At 40.1% G+C, this 6691-nt stretch overlaps 1 pseudogene; it reads right to left on the bottom strand.

Annotated features, from left to right (window-relative positions):
• Window positions 1-4522: 4522 nt before the first annotated feature.
• LOC115816296 (interferon-induced very large GTPase 1-like) lies at window positions 4523-6242 on the bottom strand (annotated as a pseudogene).
• Between the last annotated feature and the right edge of the window lie 449 nt (window positions 6243-6691).

Below are 6691 nucleotides of genomic sequence, written 5' to 3'. Positions count from 1 at the left end.
TAAGTTTAGATACTGTATCAAAAAAGAACTTGGGGTTATTTTTGTTAACATTAATTATCTTCGAGTAATACTCGGATTTGGCTGTGTAGAGAGCGCGTTTATAATCTACCAGGCTGTCCTGCCATGCAAGGTGGAAAACCTCTAGTTTGGTTGCCCGCCAGTTTCGCTCCATTTTCTTACACACCTGCTTCAGCGCGCAGGTTTCATTATTAAACCAAGGTGTTAAGTGTTTACGCCTATTTTTTATAGTTAATTGTGCTACCATATCTAGGGTAGAATTTATGCTGTTCGTCAAGTCGTTCAAAGATCTTTGCTGATCCTTGAAAGAGTTGAGAGCAGTAAGAAGCAGATCAGCGACCGCAGGAGTGGTGGAAGCATTAACGCGACGGCAGCTATGAACCGCGGGGACAACTGGCGTGAATGGAAGAGTTACTTGGAAACTAATAAGAAAATGATCTGAGAGGGCAGCGGAGTAAAGAGAGACGACAACGTGAGAGATATCTAGTCCGCGAGCTAGAATAAGATCTAAAGTGTTGCCACTGAAATGAGTTGGTTCGTGGACATATTGGTTAAAGCCAAAAGTGTCTATGAAAACTGTAAAAGCTTTATTAAGTGAATCAGAATTGTTACTGATGTGGATATTAAAGTCCCCCAGTATCAGGATTTTATCAACACTTGTAAGGATAAATTCAGAGATAAATTCAGAAAACTAATCTAGAAATTGACTATAGGGCCCTGGGGGACAATAGAGCACTGCTATGAGAAAAGATGAGGCGATATCATATTGCTTCACGGAGAGCAACTCAAAGGAGTCAAAATTAGGTAAACTAAGGGTGTTAGGAGTAAATTTAGTATCATAGATTAGAGCTACACCCCCACCTTTCTTCCCTGACCTAGCAGCATAGGAAAAGGAATAGTTAGGGGGTGAAGCTTCATTTAACGGGAGAAAAACGTCTGGCTTTAACCAAGCTTCACACAAACCCATCATGTCAAGGCTAGGATCACTGATCGGGTCGTTAACAAGCACTGATCGGGTCGTTAGGTGAAAGCGATCTGATATTGATAAAACCTAACTTCAGCGTAAACGGGCTTAAAGTAATCATAACGGAGGAGGCAGTCAGTTGAATTGGAACCAAATTGCTACGAAATATGGTCTGTTGGACTCTAGACCGAAATGAGCTACGTGAGCGTGAAAGTACACTAATGGGGAAAATGTCACTACTAGCTATATGCATAGTGATATTAGTCTTCACATTATGATGTTCATTACGATGAACATTATTCGTTAGAAGGATACTTCGAAGAGGGCGGCGGTTTTCTCGTTTCTGTTGTCTCTGCCTGACCAGTGCTCCAGCTCTTTTACCCCGCTTCCTTCTCCGGCTCCGTTTACAGGGTGTCGCAGGTAGGCTAAACAATTTAAATCTAAACAAATGGAAGTCCGCTGAGTCTGTTGAATAATTTTTGGCTATAAAATGCGTTTCCCTTGTAGATCTGATGTTGATCAAAGTCTCCCTATCGTAGGTGATCATAACGTTCAAAATGATAGTGTTCTTGCATAAAATAGTGTAAATAAATTAACAAAAAAGTTCAATTTAAGGAAGAGCTTAGAGAACGACAGCCATCTTGACGGCGCGTTACCATTGTAATTCATAGTAATGTAGATTTGTTATTCCATGTATGGTTTGTTCTCCCCATACAAACACTTTTAAATGAAAATTTGTGTTGTGTGGATGTGGATTTTTAAATCGGGAAATATTATTGTTGAGTCTAAACCTTTCTCACATCGGCAATTACGCATGGTACATGGCATTCAGTATAGCCTGTGACGTGCGTTTGCTTTTCCAAGTCTTACAAGACACAACGTTCAGTGACTTAAATTAATGAACCACACGTTGATAACTTATGTAGCCTTCGCTTTCGTTTTGAGACTGAGTTAGTGGCCTTCGCTTTCGTTTTGAGACTGAGATAGTCGTAGACAAACCGCAACTCAGTCTCAAAACGAAACAGAGGGCTATATAAGTCAGGTGGTTTTCGCGGCAGATCACCAGCTTTGCTCCTTACATTCAGCAATTAGATTAATACCTCTAAGTAAAACATAATTAGTCGTTTTGCGAGCAAAAGATCATGGAATCCCGCTCTTGACTGCCGCTGTGTGCAAACCCTCGTCGTACCAGAGCCGTAAAACTTGCCCCATTCATTTCAATGGGAAAATAAGCGATTAAAAACGGCAACCAAAAGAAGCGAGTGGACCCATCAAACAAACACCAGTCAACAATCATAATACTGAAAACGAGAGCAATATTCCTATTAAAAGCTCTGCACCTTTTGCAAAGAACCAGTGATTCTCAGCCACAGACAGTGACGCACTGGCTAAGTGAGGCTGCTGACAATCGTCAGGCTACGTACATTCAACAATCACATTAAAACCTCTAAATAAAATATAATCAATCGTTTCGGGGAGCAAAAGACTATTGAATCCAAATGTTCATTCACTTTCAATGGGGAAATAAGCGATTAAAAACGGGAATAAAAAGAAACGAGTGGACCCATCAAACAAACAGCAGTGAACAATCATAATACTTTAAACGAGTGCAATATTCCTATTACAAGCTCTGCACCCTTTGCAAAGAAGCCTTTTTTTTAACCCTTTTTTCAGCCTACAGGATCCGGGAGCTGCTAGATTGAGCAGCTCTGATTAGATCTGGCACCTCCGTTGTCAGTATGAAAATCTGTAAATAAATGTTGTATCATATTTAATGTTATGCCTTCTGCGGTAGGAAAAGGCTCGGTAGCCAGCGGACTCCTTTTCAGCTCTTCGAACGACTGATAGTCCCGAATCTTGAGAGCGCAGGATACGAGGGGGATTATAGGATGTAACTAAGTCAGATAGGTAGGCCGGCTTTGTTTGCTTTATTTGTGATAACAGTTTTGTTTAGTTTAAACAGCACCTAACAGCTCTCCAATGTGATCCAGACACTGTGGATTTATTTTTTCATTCAGTTTATTTTTACTTTTATGATTTTGTAGATTTGATATTCCATGTATGGTTTGTTCTCCCCATACAAACACTTTTAAATGAAAATTTGTGTTGTGTGGATGTGGATTTTTAAATCGGGAAATATTATTGTTGAGTCTAAACCTTTCTCACATCGGCAATTACGCATGGTACATGGCATTCAGTATAGCCTGTGACGTGCGTCTGCTTTTCCAAGTCTTACAAGACACAACGCTCAGTGACTTAAATTAATGAACCACACGTTGATAACTTATGTAGCCTTCGCTTTCGTTTTGAGACTGAGTTAGTGGCCTTCGCTTTCGTTTTGAGACTGAGATAGTCGTAGACTGACCGCAACTCAGTCTCAAAACGAAACAAAGGGCTATATAAGTCAGGTGGTTTTCGCGGCAGATCACCAGCTTTGCTGACGATGGCCAGACTCCTTACATTCAGCAATTAGATTAATACCTCTAAGTAAAACATAATTAGTCGTTTTGCGAGCAAAAGATCATGGAATCCCGCTCTTGACTGCCGCTGTGTGCAAACCCTCGTCGTACCAGAGCCGTAAAACTTGCCCCATTCATTTCAATGGGAAAATAAGCGATTAAAAACGGCAACCAAAAGAAGCGAGTGGACCCATCAAACAAACACCAGTCAACAATCATAATACTGAAAATGAGAGCAATATTCCTATTAAAAGCTCTGCACCTTTTGCAAAGAACCAGTGATTCTCAGCCACAGACAGTGACGCACTGGCTAAGTGAGGTTGCTGACAATCGTCAGGCTACGTACATTCAACAATCACATTAAAACCTCTAAATAAAATATAATCAATCGTTTCGGGGAGCAACCTCCATTGTCAGTATGAAAATCTGTAAATAAATGTTGTATCATATTTAATGTTATGTCTCCTGCGGTAGGAAAAGGCTCGGTAGCCAGCGGACTCCTTTTCAGCTCTTTGAACGACTGATAGTCCCAAATCTTGAGAGCGCAGGATACGAGGGGGATTATAGGATGTAACTAAGTCAGATAGGTAGGCCGGCTTTGTTTGCTTTATTTGTGATAACAGTTTTGTTTAGTTTAAACAGCACCTAGCAGCTCTCCAATGTGATCCAGACACTGTGGATTTATTTTTTCATTCAGTTTATTTTTACTTTTATGATTTTGTAGATTTGATATTCCATGTATGGTTTGTTCTCTCCATACAAATACTTTTAAATGAAAATTTGTGTTGTGTGAATGTGTGTTGTGTGGATGTACCTCTCCACAAGATAGACATGACCCTCTGTTCTCTCAAAGTATTTGGTAAGATGCTCTTCGAAGGCCGTGAACTCTGAGCATGTGTGAGCTCTGAGAATTCGACAGCTAAGGAGGGAGATTCAAACTTGGCAGTGCGCGCCCGTTAGACTACGTAACTTAAAAATATAGTCTATCCACCTGATTCTCCATCTAATTAGTTATTCTCCAAACGGATTACAAATACACAAATTTCATCGTGTTGCAACTCCAGAGATTTATCGCAGTGCGTCATAGAATACTTGCCTGCCAACAGAAAACACTGACCCCGGCGAGGGGAAAAAGTTTAGAGATGTCAAAAACCCGGGTGAGACCAGTTAGTGTTCCAAAGTTTGAAATCCTAATTTCAGCATTTGTTACCCATGAGTACATGTGTTTTCTAAATGACCATTCCCATTTATTGAATTCTATGCACAACCTGATGTAAGCATCAGCAACTAAACTGTTCCTAAAACTAAAGATGAAGTTTTCATGTTTAACAGCACTCCACAAGCTTTTGGTCCACTCAAGGAACTCCTGAATATTGTTTCCAGACATCTTGCATTTTCCAAAAACCTCAATCATGCTCTTCTTGAATTCATAGACTGACTCACTATATCCAACACTGACTGGTGGAGGATTTCCATGCCAGAGTCCAGGTATGTACCAGTTTCCAGTTTCTGGATCATATTTCATCACATCAGTGAATTTTGTGTTCTGGTTCTTCTTCTCCATTTTGGCTGCTGCCTGTGTCATCTCATTCAGCTGCTCCAACAACATTTTGCGATCTCTCGGAGACATCAGCTACATTCTGATGTACAAACAGACATTTGGGTTTCTTGCCCACTTCCTTCATCCTGAGAAAAGCATGAACAACAATCTGCAGAATGTCTTTCATTTCTGTGGAGTTCTCCTTAGCAATGTTTATAATTGTCACATCACTCAGTCCAACAACAAGTGTGGCCAACTCATTGTCATGCTCATAGCTGTCATGAAACTGAGCCAGTTCAGGTGACTTCAGTCCCTCTGTGTCAATGATAACTATAAAGTCACAGTGTAGAACTTGTTTAAAATCATCTTTGATTCTAATAAGCAGCATGAAAGCCCCTCTTGTACATCTTCCACTACTGACAGCAAACTGCACCCCAAACATTGTGTTTAAGAGAGTGGACTTTCCTGTGCTCTGGACTCCCAAAACTGTCACCACCAACATTTTATTATCTGGCTGCACCAGACTGTTCAGCTGACCAAGCACATCACTAACCCACCTAAGAGGTATATTAGATCCATCTCCATCTACAAGTTCAAGAGGAAAGCCATCTAGCAACAGTTCAGCACAGAGTCTAGGTAAGTGCATCATTTGTTTTCGTGTTTGGACATTTTCTGGGAAATAAACAGCAGATTCATATAGCTGGCCCATTTCACGTAAGAAATGCTCATTTCCCAAAGAACTGTTTGAGATCTGTCTGTCCAGTTGGGCAATTTCTTCCTTGTTTTCTGAGGAATCCTGACATTTCCTTTTGTAAAGTTCTCGAAGGCCAGAGAGTTTTTTGCTGGAGAGATTGTCCAGATTCATCCTCATCCATTTTAAGAAATAGGATCTCTCCAAGCCTGGATTTGATAGCGCACAAATGAAACATGTCATTGCCATTGACATTTCATAACTAGTCTTCTCTTTCCTAAGTTTCCTCTTCTGTTCTCGAAGATTAGTTTTGTAAGTCTCGATATTCTGTTCCCCTGCTTTCCATAATCGGCACTCTTCTTTCTCTAATTTAGAAAGCTTTTTCCATATCTTTCCCTGTAAGGACAGCTGAAGTTCTTTAAATTCCAATATGTCCTGTATCTTTGATGTGATTGCATCTGCATTTGTCAAGACTTTAAAGTAAGTTATAGGAACTCCCATGAATACCACAGAGAAATTAGATCTGGTTTGCATACCCTTTTCAATGTACAGGCCTTCCTTTAGATCCATTTGGCTTGCCCTGTGTAGAATGTATCCTCCTTCCACAATTCCCAGTGTCACCACTGTCACTGAAATTTACCTTAGGATAAAAATTTCACAGTCAAGAACGGTATTTAAGAAACAATGAAAATTTTGCTAACATTCTTTGATACCTCTGACCTTGAAATATTCCATCTTATGAGTACAAATGTTTTATGCTGTTAATGTGCTATTAATTTTGTATAAAATGGTACATCATCTTACCACCTCATTGACTCGTTAACTGAACTACAGTTTTGTCATGGACAAGGACCTCTCTAGAAAGACAAACAAACGAGAACTTTTTGTTACATTGCAGCAGACCTTTGAAATACAGTTTGAAATACAGGCTTACACTTGTGTGTACTCTCTCGGCAGATGTAATCGGAGACATGACTTCTGTATGAGCCAGATTGGAGTTTAAACTTATTTCCCTTCAG

The sequence above is a fragment of the Chanos chanos genome, chromosome 7 (assembly GCF_902362185.1).
Source record: "Chanos chanos chromosome 7, fChaCha1.1, whole genome shotgun sequence".
In the NCBI taxonomy this organism is placed as follows: Eukaryota; Metazoa; Chordata; class Actinopteri; order Gonorynchiformes; family Chanidae; genus Chanos; species Chanos chanos.
This window is presented reverse-complemented; position numbering and strand designations above follow the sequence as displayed.